The sequence below is a fragment of the Bombus affinis genome, chromosome 16 (assembly GCF_024516045.1).
Source record: "Bombus affinis isolate iyBomAffi1 chromosome 16, iyBomAffi1.2, whole genome shotgun sequence".
Taxonomy (NCBI): Eukaryota; Metazoa; Arthropoda; class Insecta; order Hymenoptera; family Apidae; genus Bombus; species Bombus affinis.
In genome coordinates, this window is record NC_066359.1 from 1,527,820 (window position 1) to 1,538,409 (window position 10,590).

At 37.6% G+C, this 10,590-nt stretch overlaps 1 protein-coding gene and 1 long non-coding RNA gene across 6 annotated transcripts in view; one reads left to right on the forward strand and one right to left on the reverse strand.

Annotated features, from left to right (window-relative positions):
* Positions 1-6,998, reverse strand: part of LOC126925220 (uncharacterized) — a 161,014-nt gene extending 154,016 nt beyond the window's left edge. For 3 of the 5 annotated variants that reach the window (XM_050740534.1, XM_050740533.1, XM_050740532.1), the window contains exon 1: positions 6,474-6,987. The gene's annotated coding sequence lies outside the window, so the exon portion shown is untranslated. Of the gene's footprint in view, positions 1-6,473 lie in introns of all 5 variants that reach the window. The other 2 variants (XM_050740535.1, XM_050740536.1) reach the window with 2 other exon arrangements.
* A 125-nt stretch (positions 6,999-7,123) lies between these two features.
* LOC126925281 (uncharacterized) lies at positions 7,124-9,006 on the forward strand. The gene is made up of 2 exons (XR_007713856.1): positions 7,124-7,263; positions 7,345-9,006. It is a non-coding gene; the product is annotated as an uncharacterized LOC126925281 (long non-coding RNA).
* Positions 9,007-10,590: the final 1,584 nt, after the last annotated feature.

The window sequence follows — 10,590 nt, forward strand, 5'->3', positions numbered from 1 at the left end:
TAGCTATGTGCGTAAATATTGCAATTATTGAGGTTGGCAACTATTTCACATATATTGTCTAGTAAATAATCCATAATTTTATTAGCATATGCTTCATCATTTCTTTTTGCGCTATATTTATATCTGAAAGAGCTAGACGCGCTCCACCTTTCAATTATAATATGGCTAACTAAATTGGTAAGGTTCTTAGACATACTAAGACCTTGTTAATTGGATGTCTTTCATGCAATTTAACTTTCAGTACTAAAAAATTATTATTTACAGGCACTTTCTACGTCATATCTAAGCTGCTTTTGTATCAGTCTTTTTAGAGGTTAAAATAATATTGATGGGACTAGGTATGACAACTTTATTTACATTAGAAATAGGTCCTATCAACATTTCCTAAGCTACTTAGCTCTAAAACTTGTATGATATATAAAATAACAGAAAATATTATAAATAATGTAAATAATGTTACAGTTTGATTTAACTATGAGAACAGGGCTGTTCATGATCTTTGGACTGGCTTCTATTGTTTCAATTTTTCTGATAATCATAGTTCTGCTATTTACATGTATAAAAGTATCACAACATTTTCTAAGGTACTTAGCTATGAAACTTGTATGACATATAAAATAACAGAAAATATTATAAATAATGATTATAAATAATATAAATAATGTTACAGTTTGATTTAACTATGAGAACAGGGCTGTTCATGATCTTTGGACTGGCTTCTATTGTTTCAATTTTTCTGATAATCATAGTTCTGCTATTTACATGTATAAGAGTATTACAACATTTTCTAAGGTACTTAGCTATAAAACTTGTATGACATATAAAATAACAGAAAATATTATAAATAATGATTATAAATAATGTAAATAATGTTACAGTTTGATTTAACTATGAGAACAGGACTGTTAATGATCTTTGGGCTGGCTTCTATTGTTTCAATTTTTCTGATATTAATAGTTCTGCCATTTACATATATATAAGAGTATTACATATAATAATCTCAGTTATAGGGATGATTTTATTATCAATGGTTAATATAAAATTTATATATATATATTGAAAATATGTTTTAATTTAAACATAATATATCATACTGTAAGAGAAGAATATTTCAAACGTAAAAGGACATTATTATACGTTTTCCAGTATTTGTATTTTGATGTGTAAACAATTATGGGTGGAAGAATAATGGAATTAAGTCCGGATGAAGTTGTATTTGCAACAGCATAAATTTATGTTGACATAGCACTGTTATACCAATACGTGTTATTGTTTATAAGTATGATGTATTATCGATAAATATTAAGGATAAATTTACATTATGTCATTAAGAATAATTATTACGTAATCGGCAATTATATTAATCGGTAGTGGGCGATTAATTCGGCCATTGAACGTATTGGACTTTTGCGACGAGAAATATCGTAAAAGATATTTATAACACGACGTACCTCTACATTTCCTTGAGCATTTACTTATTTACGAATTTCGGATATTCCAGTCGCTTTCGACTCAAACACCGTAAAAGTCCTAAACGTTTGTTGAACCGAAAGTTGAACCCTGTAGCAAGGCTTAAGCTTCCAAATTTATTATCTTTTAATTGACGAAACAATTGGAGTAATCGAAATTGCATTTGTCAAAGGCTTTCGTAACGAACGTGAAACAATAAAAATAGAATTTTCGTGGATAAATTACGCGCTATTAAATATCGATAAAAGTTTCAGTAGAACTACGTTAATTCGGTTGCCAGGGGGAAAAAAGGGGAGGAATTAAGAGCCGCGATGGAGAAGTAGCGGTGTGTTCCACGAAACGTTAACAGAGCAACCATAACTCTTGCCGAAGAAACACAGAGTAATTTTCTACGGGCCATAAATTTCCTAACACGGACAGTTTGCTGACCGTAACTAAATTCGACTGTAATCTCCATCCAAGGTAGAACGAACACGAGAAACGAAAGCAGAGAAAAGTTACATGGAATTAGGGAAAAATCGAAAGAGAAGAGAGGCAGAGAATGAGATAAACTGAAAGTCTGAAATGAGCGTCTGCTGTCGGGATAATAATTGACAGACTCGATTGGTTCAACGAGTACCACCGTTCTCGGTTAATTATCCTGACTCTCGTTATCCCATTATCGTCGTTAGATAGTATCGGAAGGGTGAAGCGAGCTTCTTTGTCGATTGCCGACCGTCGGTTTGCAGGATGCACGCGTTTCAACGACCGTGGCGCGCTCACCACGAACCATTGTTGGTGGAATATCGCAGCGATTTTCGATCTTTCTATAACCTCGTACCATGTATTGGGTTGGTAACTAGGTGATCATTACCACCTAATGACAAAATCCCCAATCACTTAGTTGCCAACCTAATACAAACAGCCACTTATTTTCTTGCGCAAAACGGCGCCGATAGTTTATTTATTTGTTCACTTATTAACCCTTTGAGTGCTATGGGCGCATATAGGTGTCTGGCGAAAGCTATCGGTGTGCACTAAGGACATATATATGCGCTTTCTGTAAGTGCCCGGCATGGACTAAGGACGCATGTATGGGTTTTTCAATTTTTCCGAACACCTACGCAGAAGTAATACTATTACGTTTGTGTGAAATAAATATAAATGCATTCCTTACGGCAGTAAACAAATGCCAATAGTGCCTCGTTATTGTTGAAGTGGTCACCACTTGTAAGAAAACTGTACATCTGGTTTTTTTAGTTTTCTCAAGCACTGAATTTTTCACCCACAACTAAATTATTAACTTGTGTTATATTTACTAAATTTAGTTTTCTAGTTTATTGTTTTCTAGTTTATTACCCAAATTCTAGTTAACTGTAAATTTCAATGTTTATAATAAATAATTAAAAATAACTAAAAAATAACGCTCTTGAATCATTTAATCTCGTGCAAAAGAATTACTATAACTTATTACGATTTGCGCTTTGAATAGTCAATCAACAGAGTTCAGTCTAACGAAAAAGTATTCCGTCCACAGCGATCGTCAGCGCTAGACGCGCGCCGTCCGTACGGACGACATAGGCCGCGAGTAGTCAGCACTCAAAGGGTTTTAACATTACTTTTTAGCATCAGCCCTATAATATGCTAGAAAAGGATAAAGATAGCACAGTTAAGTTACTAAATAGTAAACTTATTTATTATATCATGTTATATTATACTAGAACGTTCATTTATTTAAACAATGTAACAATTATAAGATAACATTGTCAGAGAAAAGGCTCGGAAGAATTTTTTAAAAGAGAATTTACGTGATTAATGCGATTTAAGGAATTACAGTAACCACGCATATGTTACGTACACGTTGTTGAATATGAAACAACATGCGAATTCTTGAGGTTCTTGATGGTACAACGATACCTTTAGCTATTTTAACAACGAAGATTACAGAACATATTATGCTCCTTCTGTGTAGTATCGGAAGATTTACAATGTCAAGGGTATTGTGAGAATCAAAAACCATAATTGTGAGAATGAAACGACATCAGGTGCTCGCTATATGTTACATTTACATGTTACGCAATATGCACACAAATATTAGGTTGTCTGAAAAGTTTCTTTCGTTTCATAAGATGATAATAGATGAACAACAATTTCTGTTTTATATTATTTTATTGAATTAGCTATGATTCATTTCGTTCTATTTCTGTTGTTACGTTCGTACATAATTCAATAAATTAATATAAAACAAAAACGTTGTGCGTGTATTATTTCCTTATAAAACGAAAGAAACAATTCGGACAACCTAATGCGTAAATAAGTATAAGAAGATATTACGCTATGATTGTTTAAGCGTTAAACATCGTAAACGCGGAATGTTTAAAGTTGCGAAGGGATAGAGAAAAGAGATCAACTGGATCAGATATGGCATTAGTATGCGCGCAAGTATCCTGATAAATCGGCTCGCTGTTTCTAACGTCGTTCGCGAGGAATTCAACCCGGAAAATCATACGATAATTACGCAGGAAACGCGAACGTGCGTTCAAATTTATAACACGAAGAAGTGGAAAGCGATCAAGCAGATTATTTATAAAAAATAAAAAAAGAATATCAGCCATCCTTCTCCTGTTCTTTAGCGTGAAACCATTCCCATTTATGAAATACCATTCCCATGCGATCGTAATCGTGTTCACGACAATATTTTGGACAAGCGAGCGAGCGTCGAAACGCAAAAATTTATGCCGTGTACTATTCCACGACTCTGTTGTATCGGGTTGGCAACTAAGTGATTGCGGATTTTATCATTACTACCTAATGACAAAATCCGCAATCACTTAGTTGCCAACCCAACATTTGAGGATCAACAGGCGGATCGTACGACGCTGAACATTAGCATATTCCGCATGAGATGAATAAAACTAAAAGGTTGGAAGGGGTTGTAAGAGTAACAGGATATTTAAAATTCCCAGGAAATCTAAAAATAAATCCAAGCGACCTGTTCGCTTTGTTAACTGCCATTGGTAGTGTGGGATCAGCGTAAGATACGTTATATTCGGAATAAGAGAAAAATGTCACGTAAACGTAGGCGCAAAAATGCTTCGTTACGAAATTACGAGAAAAATACGAAATAACAACGTTACACAGAGCAGGAGATTCGATTATTTATCCACGTTTGTTGCATTTCAAAATGTCCCTGTGTAAGACGCATCCTGGCCGAATAATCGTCGCTTGCGACGATTACATAAATGAGGAACGCCGATGAGCACATTCCGCGCATACTCGTTACGAAACGAATTGCAGGCGACGTTAAGAGACGATTTTAGTCGCGACACAGTTCTTTTTTTAAATCGCCAATCTTATCGATAAATTGTTACGGGACATTTACGCTGCAGCTGGCTATTCCCATAAGTTTGGGCATAAATCAAATAATACATATGAAAAACTAAAAAATGTTTTTTTTTAATTGTACAAATTTCAGTTTCTTTTCATTTTCTTAAAATTTCAGTAAAATTTTGTACAGTATCGCTTTTCAAACGATGATCAAACTTCACACTCCTGGCGAAGCTACAGCGACGAAAACGCGGAAGATTCATTATGGAAAAACGTTATGCGAAAGCTTCTCTTACGTTTTTCTCGAAAATATATTTTTCTAACCCGCGAAATATTCCGAGCCACGTATCGCCGATCCGGTGCTCTTGAAATTTTGAAAACATATTCCGCATACTACATTTTGCAACGTGACGTAGGATTTGTCAATAATTTCAAAAATTGTAGTTTCAAAGCCAAAACCGCGTAGCAACGTTCGTACCGATCAACAAATCTGAATATTTTATTATCGCAATTACTTGTAGGAAGAAAAATTGTCAAATTCTATTGGGTTGGCAAGTAAGTGATTTTGGATTTTATCATTACCACCTAATAATAAAATAAAATCCGCAATCACTCGTTGCCAAGCCAATACATATTCCGAAACGTATCGGGTTTACTACAGCGTCTTAAAGGATAAAGGAAATCCGTTACGGTTTCTTTTCGCGAACAACTGTTGGCATTAAGAAAATAAGTTCATACGAACGTTGAAGGGATTAACGTGCAAATACTCTTGGGCGTTCACGTTCGAGGTACGCACGTAACCATTCGTGGAATTATCGGTTGGCAGTTAGGAGGAGCACTCGCGATAAATATCGAGTACTCTCAGCCGTGCCTAGCATCAACGAGAAGAGATTGAAAGTTTCTGAACGACGATTACACGAACAGTGGAACGCCTCACTTCTTCAACGTTCCCATTAGAAAAACCTTCAACAGGCTGTTCTATCGTGAAACTCGAAAAATGTCAATTTTGACTGTTTGGATATTTTTCAAAAATATAATTACCGAAATACACAGTGGGAAAATATTTCAAAGCTTGTGAAAATCTTTTATAAATGTTTTACATTTGCTACGAAGTTGTTGCGCGCGAAGATCCAGGAGAAAGACACGTGTAAGTATCATACGTGAAAAGACTCGTTTTAAAGAGAGAGCACCAAGGGCGAGTCATCGGTGATCGTAGCGATAAACGCGCGTCCTCTTCATCGGTAGACGCACGGATTTCCATGCAAATTTATATTTCTGAGAATGTCTAGTCAAGAACGTTAAAAGCTTGATTTACTTGTTACGTATTATAGAAAGAGCTATTATTTTCCAAATTTTATACGTTTTTTCATATTACGTGCATCCTATGCTATTCTATAGTTTTAAGTCTCCTACAAACGCAGAGATATCGTTGATTGAACGCTAGGCTGGCTATCGGCGATCGCGACCTCGTCGCTTGCTACTTTATTCGTCCTTCGACAACTTTTTGCACGAACGTATCATTTGAAAAGTCCGATTATTATTTCTATGAATCTGCGACCTTATAATTATAGAAACAGACTGGGTTCGTTAATTGTAAAAAGCTGTCGTGAAACGAAGATCATTGAAGCGCCATCTATCGACTTGCAAAGCCATTCTACGATCCGCGGCACTGTATAAATCTGTCAAAGGTTAATTACCAAACTTTCAGCCTTCCTGAAACCTGTGGCGCTTATCTCTTTCACAGCATCGACTCCGACCGCTGTATGGTATTTCCACTGCTACGCGTATAATCGCAGTCCTCAATGCCACGATTCGAACAAATCTTCGCCAACGAGAAAGATCACACTCACTGCTGGAACACGGTGCGACTGACAGATCACCGAATCCACCTTACGCAGGATCGTTCGACTTATTACAATTCGATGGGAAGATAACCCGTGACGGGAAACGCGACGATCCAACGAACAGGATGGAAAAAAGGCGTAAGATGCGGCGAATGTGGATGGAAAGCGAGCGAGTACCGTCAGATGCACGGCGCATCGCTAGGAAGAAGGAGAACAGAAACGGAGAGAGGGAAGAATTAATCGAGAGAAGAGAGCGAAAAGGAAGGGAAAGAACGTAAAAGGAGGAAGAGAAAAAGGAGAGAAAGAGATGAATAGATAGAGAGAGGGAGAGAGAGAGAGAAGGGACACGGCGTCAACGATGCCTCTGTGCCGACACTGGCGACCGACTGCGACTCTCGTTCGCGTAATGCACGTAGAGCAAGTGAAACAGAAAAGGTGGGGGGTGGAAGGCGAGAGAAAGAGCAAGAAACGGCTCGTCGAGAATGACGAACAGAAGAGAATGGATTGGAAGTAACCGCGAACGCGAGGAGAACTCTCGCGACGACCGACACGCTTCGTTTCGTGGTCCGACCAACTGATCGCCAACCGACGCCACTTCTATTCGACACAGGGGACCACAGTTAACACCGATAACGAGTTACAGGTAGGCGCGTATTTACTTATGACGCATCGCCGTATCAGCGATCAGCTACTCAGTGACTCTCAACATGACCAACTCGGACAGTTTTCAGGCTTTCACTACACGCCTGGATTGCCTGCATAGTTGTTCGCGTTATTTCACTTACTACGGATACAGTTTAAGGTTATTTCGCTTGAATATTGCCAACTGCGATCTTAGCGAAACGTTGGGATTTTTTTCCTTCTGGACACGACTTTATGCCGCAAACCTCGAGCGGCGTTAAACGAGCCACGTGTTACATGTATCAGCGCTAAGCGGTAGCATTCACGCGTGAATCGTTTCAAACGTTTTTTACAGCGTTCTGTTCTCCGAGGTTATACTCGGTATATATTTGTTTGTTTATGTATTTAGTTACTCGACCAACGATACGAATCGCGCAGATTCTGATATCGTCTATAGAGTCACGCCACAAGTTCATCGAGATAGTTTGAAAAGTGCTGGCGATACTTGTTTGGGTATTATTTTCGCGGGAATCTTCGTGATTTTATCTATTGAAATGTCTCGCAACGAATTCAAAGAGCTTCGCCTCGTCGAGAAATATGTTCGGTCATAATGTGTCGACGTGCAGCCGTACAAGATAATCTTTTGTCAATGGCATTTGTTGAAACGTTCCTACGAGTTTTTGCACGATTTTTACAAGATTCCGTCATTAATTAAATAACGTTCGTACGAAAGTACGACAGGTGTTATGAAAATCGTTCGAAAAACGTCTCGTTTAGAGATAAGGCTACGCGCTAATACATTTCGCAGCCACTGTACAGTACGAAGGATACGAAGAAATCTCTTGGCTGTCACAAACGTATCGTACACTTTGTACACGTGTCGGTGAAGATTTTCGTGTTGCACCGCGAGGATCGAAGATCTCAAAGAAATCAGGTCGCAACTCGACCGTTCTCTTAGAAAAAAATGTTACACTTTCGTTAATTTTATATGTTGCATATATACAGGGTGTCCCGAACTTAAACGGCCAAACCGCGAGAGTTTATTTTACAGGTAAAAAGAAAAAAATAACGTTATACGAAGTTCGTCAATAGACGCTTTGTTACAGAGTTAGAAACAACAAATGTGGCGTGCACGTTGTAATATCGTGACGTGAATAATCATGAAATGTAACAATATAAGAAAAGATGATTACTTTTAATTCTTCGTTTCAGAATATCGTCCTTGCGGGCGGACACATGCTTCGCATTAACGAACAATGGAATTAATTACACTATGACGATCCTGAGAATTTTCCTGAATTTCAATAACTTCGCATAGCATTTTTTCTTCTTTCTGCCTGTACATTAATTTCCCCCTTGCTGATTTTCACGAGCTTCAAATATGTTGCCTAGGTCAACACTCTGGCCACCTTTCTCTTATACATATTACCGCCTTAGTTTTCCAGATATTACCAACATCCTTTTCTTCTTTTCCTTCTTTCTGCTTGTGGATCAAAGTCTCGCAGTGTGACCATTTAAGTTCGGAACATCTTGCATGCATAATCCTGACCATAAATACCCGGACACTATCGAGACATATTTGTGGATTTCGGGCAAACGTTTCTTTACACCTTGTACACGTGTTACGTATTAACATTAGAACTACCACACCAGACAAATTGGCTGGTTTTATAATTTTATTTTAGAATTTCTATTTCATGTTATATTTTTTTCCGCAATGATGTAATGACTTTCGCAACGATAACTAAAAGAATAATATAATGAATTTTATTTTGTTTTCTATGTACTCAAACTGAAAATAATTTTGTATTAAGGCTACCTATACCAATACTAGTCAAAATGATTAGTACTTGTCAAAGTGTAAAAGGATCCTGCAATCTGTTTATCGAACCCCAATTAACCAGTTTCCTCGTTTTCTACAACTTGCCACACGTTTTAAAAATGTTTATTGCATATCATACGATATGATGATATCCGTTATCAGGAAAATTCCGGCTGGATCGCTAGATGTTAACACTAGAAATACCACATCAATCAAAATGACTGGTTCTACAATTTTATAAATGTGTCAACCCCCGTTTAGAGATCATGGCCCCAGATGGATTAATAATAGCAAAAATGTACTACATAACATGGAATTCCTTCTGTAAGAAAGTAATAAATCAATAAATATTCTATTAGGTATTTTTTAAAGACTAGTCATTTTCACTGGTTTTAGTAGAAATAGCTTCGTTAACTATCGGTAGTTTTAGTGTTAATAAGAATGCGAAATTGCATAAACCGATATAATTGCACAGGTATAATTGCAGTCTATTTAAGACCATTCTCACATCATCTCACGACTCTCCAGTCTCCACGGATCTGTCAACTATTCTGAACACTACTGATACGTACTACGAACTACGATAAGCAACACCCTTGATAATAAGCGAGCAAAGAATAACGAGGCCCTGGTTGCTTTCCCCGAACGTTCTCCTTCTCCGTTACGATCGTCTCGAATTCTTTCTCGACTTAATCAGCTTTCGCGAATAAAAGGAATCGTCTGTGCCGACCTCGACACCGATATACGGTCGTTTGCAGTTGTGTCGATCGCGCTGAATCCCTACGATCCCGACGATGTTCTGTCCAAAGCGGTCTACCTCGTTCCGAGCCGATTCCATTCGCCGACTTTTGTCTCGTCGAAGCGCTCGGCCTGGCCGAACACAATTTGCCGAGAGCGAGCAAGCCGGGGAAACCGTGTCGCGATTTAGCCGCAAGGTAAACGACTGCTTGTGCAACATGTGCGAAACATTATCGGCACCGACGGCAAGCGTTTTCGAAGAAAGAAACAAAAAAATTCGAAGCTTGCAGCTCTTGGTATTTCGATTTGCAATTATTAGACAGTGGATTTTTAAGCGTTTAAGAGCAGAAATTGAAAGGTGCAAGTATGATTGAATATGTCGTGTAATATGCAAAAATAAAAAAAGCTATAGTACCTGCTGGAATATTTGCTCGGTGGAATAAATCGCTGTCTGGGTACTACTTTCTTAGTTGTGTTCGCCAGATATGAATTTGCATAAGTATCCGCAGTCTAGCAACGACAGAGAATAGATCACGTCTCAATGATTTCGATAGTTTAGGATTTAGAGATAGAAAAAATAGTTGAACATTCGGTACAACTCAATCGAAATATTCACGTTTCTATTGGGTTGGCGACTAAGTGATTGCGGATTTTGTCATTTGGTGGTATTGATAAAATCCGCAACCACTTAGTTACCAGGCCAATATTATATTTTCAACATTATAATAATAGGAGGTCTGGTTACTCTTAACTTTTTACTTGTTGCCGTAAATCGTTAAATATTATGGT